This window comes from Pelophylax lessonae, assembly GCF_965119305.1.
Source record: "Pelophylax lessonae genome assembly, chromosome: 1".
Taxonomy (NCBI): domain Eukaryota; kingdom Metazoa; phylum Chordata; class Amphibia; order Anura; family Ranidae; genus Pelophylax; species Pelophylax lessonae.
In genome coordinates, this window is record NC_138768.1 from 514641914 (window position 1) to 514651975 (window position 10062).

Sequence of the window (10062 nt, forward strand, 5' to 3'; positions counted from 1 at the left end):
ACAGTAAAGTTAGCCCAATTTCTTTCCATAACGTGAAAGATGTTACACCGAGTATATAGATACCCAACATGTCATGCTTCAGAATTGCGCACGCTCACGGAATGGCGACAAACTTTGGTGCTTAAAAATCCCAGGCGACAGTTTAAAAATTTCTACAGGTTACCAGCTTAGAGTTACAGAGGAGGTCTAGGGCTCAAATTATTGCTCTCGCTCTAACGATCGCAGCGATACCTCACATGTGTGGTTTGAACACCGTTTACATATGTGGGCGAGACTTCCATATGCATTCGCTTCTGCGCGCAAGCTTATGGGGACAGGGCGCTTTAATTTTTTTTTTTTTCCTATTTATTTTATTTATCATTTTTTTTTTTACGCATTTTTAAAAAAAAAAAAAAAGATCCTTTTTTATTCGTATTACAAGGAATGTAAACATTCCTTGTAATATAAATAGCCATGACAGGACCTCTTTATTGTGAGATCTGGGGTCAAAAAGTCCTCAGATCTCACGTACACCAAAAAAAAAAAAAAATTGTTTTTTAAGCCGGTTGCTAGGCAACGCAGCTCCAGTCCTCCAAGACCATAGAGTCCAGTGAGGGCCATCTTTCCTTTACTCGACTCTGTCTAAGAGGAACCGGGACTGGATTGTTTTACCCGCTGCCGGTGGGTCCGGTAAGCTGGGAAAAGGACCGGGATGAGGGGCCGCACCTCTCCCCTCTCCTGCCACACCATAAGGGTGATCCCGCGACAAATCCACCGCTGGGACCACCCTCATCTGAAAGCCAATCGCCCGCCGTTGAAAAAAATACCGGGGTTATGGCAGCAGATAGCTATTTAGCGTCAAAGGACGGAGGTGAATTGACGGCGGGCGGTAAGTGGTTAAAACTGTGACGTCACAAGTGGGGTAGATAGACAGTAAGGAATAGGGAAAAGCTCTGTGGCTGCATGATGGAAGACAACAGTACACAGCAGACCAGCAGGGTATCCTGGTCAGACTACAGGTTTCAACAATTTTCCTTGTGGGATTAGAGGTTGCAGTAGTGTATCACTTGTGGGATTAAACAATGGATAAACAAAGTCTATACACCCCTGTTAAAAATGTCAGGTTTCTCTGATGTAAAAAAAAAAATGAGACAAAGATAAATAATTTCAGAACTTTTTCCACCTTTAACCTCTTAAAGCGGAGTTCCACCCTAAAATTATACTTACCTCAATCTTCGGGAGTCACCTGAAAAACAAATGGATAATCAGAATTTTTTTTTCTTTTTTACTAACCTTGTTTAGAAGAAAATATACTCACCTTACTTCCTCTTCCTCCCCTTGGCGGCCACGGCGATTCGTGGGGCTTGCAATGATTCCTGGGAGCTGAACGTCATCGCTCCCAGGAATCAATGCGCCTGCACCGGCCCCGACGTCAGTTCCGGTGCAGGCACCGTCATACCTTGCTAAACAGCTTCTGGGCATGCCCAGAAGCTGTGCAGGGATGACGCTGCGGCACCGGAAGTGACGGCGGGGCCGGTGCAGTGCATCGTGGGACCGAAGAAGACGCAAGAGGACACAGAAGAGGATTGCGCTGGCTTCAAGCTGCCCACACCTGAGATGGCAGCTCTAGACAATACATTTTCAAGGTAAGTATTTCTTCTAAAAGGTAAGGGCAACCCGGGACAGATCAGAGGCTAGCCATTGTGGAATGCACTAGCCCTGACTGTGCCGGGGGTATTTTTATTAAAATAAAACTTTCCCAGGGTAGAACTCCACTTTAAGCCCCGGAGGATTTGGCTGCTCAAAGACCAGGCCCTATTTTGCGATTCGGCACTGCGTGACTTTTAACGGACAATTGCGTGGTCATGTGATGCTGTACCAAAATTAAATTAATGTCTTTTTCCCCCCACAAAGAGCTTTTTTTTGGTGGTATTTGATCACCTGTGCGACTTTTATTTTTTGCGCTATAAACAAAAAAAGAGCGACAATTTTGAAAAAATAATATTTTTCACTTTTTTTATAAATTCTTAAGAAAAAAAAATTTTAAATCAAAATTTTTTAACATTATAGGCCAATTTGTTTTCTGCTACATATTTTTGGTAACAAAAAAAAAATCGCAATAAGCATAATTCGATTGGTTTGCGCAAAAGTTATTACAAACTACGGGAAAGATTTGTTATTTTTATTGTTTTTTTTTTTTTTTTTTTTTTTAAACTAGTAATGGCGGTGATCTGCATTTTTTTTCGCGGGACTGCAACATTGCGGCGGACAGATCGGACCCCTGACTAACATTTTTGACACTTGGGAGTACCAGTGACATTACAGTAATCAGTGCTATAAATATGCACTGTTACTGTAAAAAATGACAGTGGCTGGGAAGGGGTTAACTTTATTGGTGATCAAGGGGTTAAGTGTGATCCTAGGGGTGTGATTCTAACTGTCAGGGGCCGTGGCTTGTTAGATCAGAGACATACGATCCTACATAGCAGGATTGCATAGCCTCTGTCATGATCTAAGGGAGAATGACAGACAGCTGTGTTTACATCAGCCGTCTGTCTTTCTCCCTCTCCTGAGGGAGATGGCGAGTGGCCGGCGGACATCGGAGCCGCCGGTCACACGCGCGGGGATGTCAGGTAACGAGCGGTCGCGCTCGCCCCCTATAGTCTCCTGGGCGAGCGACGTACCGGTACGTCACTTTGCCTGTAGGGAGCTGAGTGCCGCAGTATATAGGCGTGCGGCAGTCGGCAAGTGGTTAATGTGACCTATAAACTGTACAACTCAACTGAAATCTTTTAGGTAGTGGGGGAAGTAAAAATAAAATACTGTGGTTGCATAAGTGTGCACACCCTCTTATAACTGGGAATGTAGCTTTGTTCAGAATTAGGAATCCCATTCAAACATGTTAAATAGGAGTCAGTACACACCTGCCATCATTTAAAGTGCCTCTGATTAACCCCAAAGATCAGCTGTTCTAGTAGGTCTTTACTGATATTTTCTTAATCGCATCCTACAGCAAAAGCCATGGTCTGCAGAGAGCTTCCAAAGCATCAGAGGGATCTTAATGTTAAAAGGTTTCAGTCAGGAGAAGGGTACAAAAGAATATCCAAGGCATTAAATATACTATGGAACAGAGCGAAGACAGTCATCAAGTGGAGAAAATATGGCACAACAGAGACATTACCAAGAACTCAACGTTCCTCCAAAATTGATGAAAAGATCAGAAGAAAACTGGTAAGGGAGGCTGCCAAGAGGCCTACAGCAACATTAATGGAGCTGCAGGAATATCTGGCAAGTACCGGCTGTGTGGTACATGTGACCACAATCTCCCGTATTCTTCATATGTCTGGGCTATAGGGTAGAGGTGCAAGAAAGAAAAACATTCAAGCCTGGCTTAATTTTGCAAAAACACATCTGAAGTCTCCCAAAAGCATGTGGGGGAAAAAAGTGTTCTGGTCTGACGAAACCAAAGTTGAACTTTTTGGCCATAATTAACACCATACCCAAAGTGAAGCATGGGGTGGTGGCACGATCATGCTTTGGGGCTGTTTTTCATCAGCTGGAACAAAGGCCATAGTCAAGGTAGAGGGAATTATGAACAGTTCAAAATACCAGTCAATACTGGCACAAAACCTTCAGGCTTCTGCTAGAAAGCTTAACATGAAGAGGAACTTCAACTTTCAGCATGATAATGACCCAAAGCATACATCCAAACCAAAAAAGGAATGGCTTTACCAGAGGAAGATTAAAGTTTTGGAATGGACCAGGCAGAGCCCAGACCTGAATCTGATTGAAAAGCTATGGGGTGACCTGAAGAGGGCTGTGCACAGGAGATGCCCTCGCAATCTGACAGATTTTGATTTTTTTTTTTGCAAAGAAAAGTGGGCAAATATTGCGAAGTCAAGATGTGCCATGCTGATAGAATCCTACCCAAAAAGATAGTGCTGTAAAAAAAAAAAATCAAAATGTGCTTCAACACAGTATTAGTGTAAGGATGTGCACACTTATGAAACCATTTTAATTTTCCTTTTTTTATTTTTACTTCCCTCAACCTAAAAGATTTCGGTTTGTGGCTTAACTGAGTTGTACAGTTTAGAGATCACATTAAAAGTGGAAAACGTTCTGAAATAATTCATCTTCATTTGATTTTTTTTTTGTTTTTTTACATCACAGAAACCTGACATTTTAACAGGGGTGTGTGGACATTTTATGTCCACTGTGGGTAGCAGCATTGCCTTCCTGGTGAAATTGGCTAGGAGAAGCCTCCCAATACCTGCTGCAACATGCAGTTCCACAAGGAAAAGGTCTTCTACAATTAGTACTTTTCCTTTTCTCTGATGTTCATTGACAGACACAGCTCCATATCTTCTTAGACCCGTGGGTTATGCTGCTCTTCCTAGGAGTAGGACACTAGGCAGAAAAGGGGTTGACATAGCTTAACTACACCTATGGGGCAGTCCCAGGAGGTATGCTCCCACTTCCTGCTCTAGGATCTCAGTTTTGTAACAAGCAGTGTCAGAAGAATACATAACCCAACTCCAGAGGGGTAGGTGCTGTGTCTGTTAATGAACATCAGAGAAAAAGATTTTACAGTAAGACAAAATTCCAGTTTTCTCTTTCGTTCATCGACAGACACAGCTCCATATCTTCTTTGACCCGTGGGACGTCCCAAAGCAGTGTCAACATGAGGGGTGGGAAAAACACAGCAATAATTATACTTCCCAAAGGTTAAACGTAGCCAACCTGGTAAAACAGGAGCTCAAACAGGAACAACTGGAGCTCCCCTGACAAAAAAGTACACCCTCAAAGAGGACTAATCCTCTCCAACAGCGGTCTGCAAACCTTTGCAGCCAAAAGGAGGCATCCGCAGATGCCAGTACATCCACCTTAAAGATTTTTGTGAAAATGTGCGCAAACCACCAGGTGGCCACCTTGCCAACCTGCACCACTGACGCCTGATGACAGAAGTCCCAAGAGGCACTAGGCGCCAAACCAGGGAAAGGAGGATCCTGACCCTTAATCATTTTAGGACTGCTCACGTTGCTGCTACTGCAGCAAGGTGGTAGCCCTGGGTCTAGCGACGTAGACCTACGCAGGAGTCTTGGCAGCAGTTCTAGAAGAGGAAAGACATATAGCAGATGACACTGGGCCCAAAGGAGCCCCCAGTGCGTCTGTGGTGTCGGCCAGAGGATCCCGAAACCCAAGCACATTCCTGTTGAGATGAGAGGCCAACAGGACCACCTCGAGAGTTCCCCACCAGGAACACAACTGATGAAACACCTCTGAAGGAAATGTCCAGTATATCGATCGGTTGTCTGGATTCTTCCAGAGTCCAGACCCCCTGAGCACATTCCATGCCAAAAAACGCCACCCCACTCGGACAGGCTGGCATCCGTGGTGACTACCGTCCAGTACAGGGGAAGGAAGATTTACCCTGTCGAAGCTCCAGAAAGCGAAGCCACCAAATCAGGGACCCTCTCATACCCTGGCTCAACAGGATCAGATTGTATAGAGATGGTGGATTGTTGCCCCACGTGGCAAAAATCTCTTTGCAGAGGTCTCGTGGGGACACATTTTTGAATCTTGTTCCATGGGAGGAACACCCTGGCAGAGGCCAGAACAGACCCAGATAGTCCAACTAGGTGGACGGAACCAGAGCCAATACCTGGAAATTTTATTTCCAATCAACCTCCTGCAGAGTCCCCACAGTAATCTCCAGGTTGTCCTTCAGAGCAGTTGGAGACTTGGAAGAAGATCATCATTAGATACTCCAGTATCGCAATTCCCCACTGGCACAACAATGCCAACACTTGCGAAAACCAGAGGGGTTGAGGTGAGACCTCTTAATAATGCCCCTTGCCCACAGCAAGCGGAGGAAGCGTGGATGACTGACATATCGGAATGTGAAGGTAAGCATCCTTATATCGATAGAGGCCAGAAGATCCCCCTGATGTAGGGATGCCACTACTGAACTAACTGACTACATTTAAAACATCTGTACCCACACAAAGCGGTTCAGAGCTTGAGGTCCAAGATTGGACCAACCTCGCTTTACTTCCTGGGACCAGTAAACATGAAACAAATGTTCAGAGATGAGACCGAAACAATCACCCCTTGTTACTACCAGGTCTTTCACCGCCCTGAAGAGACCTCGCAGGGGGTCTGGGGATAAACGCAGGTTGGAAGGAAAGAACCTCTCTGGAGGAGAGGACCAAAAACGTAAACTTGTAGCCAGACCGAATCAGCTTGCGGACACACTTGTCTTGAATCAGGGAGATCCACAGGTCCGGAAAGAAATGAAGACGTCCTCCCCCACCCCAGGTTCAAATGAGAGCGCCCCTTCAGGCAGAAGGGGTGTTTGCCTGCAGGTCTGGAAGGACCCACTCTCGGCATACCAGACCAGGTCCTCATGGAACCTCCGGAGGAGGTATTTCCAGGGAGGCTCCAAACAAAGGGAAGATCACAAAGCCATCTGGAAAGTCTGGTCCGAAGACCAGCATTTTAGCCATATCACTGCTGTCACGGACAGCCCAGAGACTTAAGCCACGTACACACGTACCGATTGTCGGCCGAACGATCGGCCGTCTTTTGTCCGGTGCTGTTTTGTTGGTTGAAAAGTGCTAAAGACTGCACATGAATTTTGTCGGCCAGCAACAACCGACTGCAGAAGTGATGTCATGTGATGGTTAACTTTCCGTGTGTTTTTTTTCTTCTCTGAGCATGCCCAGTCTTGCTCATCTGCTTTTTGTCGGCCAAAATCTGTACTGACTGACGAACAATCGGCCGTTCTTTGTTGGCCTACAAAAATTTTATAGCCTGCACACCAGATTTTGTTCAGCCGAAAAGTCTCAGTCGGTTGTCGGAAGCATCATACTAACAAGCCGACAATCAGCCGATCGGACGTTGGCCGAATATTTACGGCCGACAATCGGTACGTGTGTACGGGCCTTAAGGGAGCTGCATCCAGAGAGGCATCACAGACAGTGGCGGCTGGTCCTCAAAATTTTTTGGGGGGGGTGCAAACAGAAAAATGTAATAGGCATTCCTTTGCGGCAAAAAAGGCTGTAAAAAATTGTGTGACTTTGAGGTCACAAAAGTGTGAAAGGGACTTTCAGTAATTAAGGCATAACGTGCCCCCTTTCTTTTTTTTTTTTTTTTTTTTTTTTTAGTTTCTTTATTAAAGATTTTCAACATACAAAATTTAGTAATACATTAATACCATCCCTCCCTTAATTGGGGGGATATAACTATGTGCATGAACCAATCCTAATTTCCCCCCACCCACCCCCCCCTCTTTCGGAAAACAATTTATATGCCCTTAATTCTCCTTTTTATAATCTTGCCATATCTCCCAAATCGCTACTCTATTTTTATACTCCGGGTCCTGTTCTCCCCAGGGTCTCAGTAGTTCTAGTTTTCTTGTTTTCTCCACTCGAGCAATCCAGTCTTTATGTGTAGGAGCTTCTGTTTTCTTCCAATTTAATGGTATTAAACTTTTCGCTGAGTTTAACAAATGGGGAATTAAGGTTTTTTTGTAATGTTTAAACGACAATGTCGTCCCATGGAAAAGACATGTCCATGGGTCTTCTTTAACCTCTATGTTGGTGATTCTTTTAATTAATGAAAGTACCTCCTTCCAGTATATCTTTATTTTTGGGCAATCCCACCAGATGTGTGCCATTGTCCCCAATACCTTACATCCTCTCCAACAGAGTTTTGAGGTCTCCAAATGGTATCTCCCCACTTTATCTGGGGTTTTATACCATCTGGAGAGCAATTTATAATTAATTTCCGCCGTACTGATATCTATCGAGGACTTATGGGCCAGCTCAATGCATTTCTCCCACAGGAGTTCCTCCATTTGGGCCCCTAGTTCGCTCTCCCATTTCTCCAACATTGGGGAGCCCACCTGCTGCTCGACCTTATTCAGAATTTTATATAAATTTGAGATGTTGTTCTTATTTTTTTCGGATGTGCATATTTGTTCGAATGAATTGAGATCATGTATTTGTCTTATTGGTTGGGGGAGAGATGCTACAAAATGTCTAAGTTGACGATACCTCCACTCATCCAAGTTCCAATTAATTTCCTTTGTTTTAAGCTCAGATAGAGTAAGTATTTTACCCTTGTCCATTATGTCTTTTAATCTTATATCTCCTTCTCCCAACCAGTTTCCATGTTCTTTACCTTCTCCTGGTGTGAAAAATTTTGTGTCCTGTAATGGTATTAATAGTGAATTATACTCCCAATTTCCTCTATTATTTATTAAATCCCACGTTTATAGTGCTTGTCGTGTAATAGTGTGTGTGTCATTTTTCAATTCTCTATATTTTGGTGGGATCCACATAATTTTACCTAATTTTGTACCACTTATATTGTCTTCCATTTTAACCCAGTTTTTCCTACTTTCTTTTTTCCCCCATTCCATCACCCGTGTAAGAATTGTAGCTTGGTAGTATTTTTTAATATCTGGTAGTGCCAGTCCCCCCTCATTTTTACTTCTACTTAGTGTTGTGTATTTGATCCTTGGTTTTTTGTGTTTCCAAACAAACTTCGTAATTAGTGCCTTGAATGTCTTAAAAAATGCTTCTGGAATCTGGATTGGTATCATTTGAAACTTGTATGAGATTTTTCTGAGGATCGTCATTTTTATTACATTTATTCTACCCATCCATGTTATAGCTCTTAGGATTAATCTATTTATTTCTGCTTTTATTTCGTTCAATAGTGGAACGAAATTTGCTGAATATAATTTTTCTGATGTTGGTGTTAATTTAATTCCTAAGTATTTTAACGCTTCGTTTCTCCAGATAAAAGGAAATTCTGATCTTAGCCCGTTTCTCTCCAGAATGCTCATTTTGATACTTAATATTTCTGACTTTGTTTGATTAATTTTTAAGTTTGCGAGTTCTCCATATTGCTTAAAGATTTTAATTATGTTTGGCAGGGAGATCCTTGGGTTGGAGACGTAAAGCAACAGGTCGTCGGCAAAGGCCGCCACTTTGTGCTCCACTCCCCCAACTTCCACCCCTTTAATATCCGGGCATTCTCTTATTGTTGCCAGCAGGGGTTCCAGTGATATCACAAACAACAATGGGGACAGGGGGCAACCCTGTCTCGTTCCATTGTACATGTTAAACGATTCTGAGATTGTCCCGTTAATTTTTATTTTTGCTGATGGTCGATTGTACAATGTACCAATCCATGCCATCATTCTAGGACCCATGCCCATTTCTTCTAAGGTTCTCAGCATGAACTCCCAGTTGACCCTGTCAAATGCTTTTTCAGCATCGATCGACAGTATCAAACTTGAGTCTCTATTTCTTAACATTTGATCTATCAGTAGGATTGTTCTAATCCCATTGTCTTTCCCCTGTCTACCCGGTATGAAGCCCGTCTGGTCTTCATGTATCCAGTCCACCAACAGCCCTTTTATCCTAGTTGCTAGTATTTTCGTAAACTACTTGGTGTCGGCATTCAAGAGAGAAATCGGCCTATAACTTGAGCACAATGTTGGATCTTTCTCTTCTTTTAAAATAACTATAATCGAAGCTAGGAGTGCCTCTCTACTCATATCAAATTGGGAGCCCAGACCGTTCATATACCTCCTTAACCTAGGAATTAAAAGATCTTTATATAGGGGGCGTGTCCGACTTCCGGGATGTGAGGAGCGTTTCTAGAGAGCTCCGCTGCCACTGACTGATCCTTTCAGCAATCCTGCTCCATCCGCCGATATACTTACCTAGATCGGCCTCTCTTCTACTCCTGGAACCACCCGGACCTGTGCAGAGATGGTAAAATACGGCAGGGATGTGCCCCCGTCCCCGGCGGGCTGCAGCTCGGACCGTCCGGAGCAGGCCCAAGATGGCGGCCACCCGCGGTCGCCGGGCCTGGAGGCCTCTAATAGCCCACTCCTGCCGTGGTCGGATGAGGGGGGTGAGTGGCCGGCACTGCCGCCTTCCCCTGGCCTTCCGGGGGGGGGGGGCGAGTGGCAAGTCATCTGGACAGTCGGTAGAGCCCACGTTGCGCCAGATCATGGACGCTATTAAGGGGTGCCAGGCCTCCCTGACGTCTCAGATAGACACC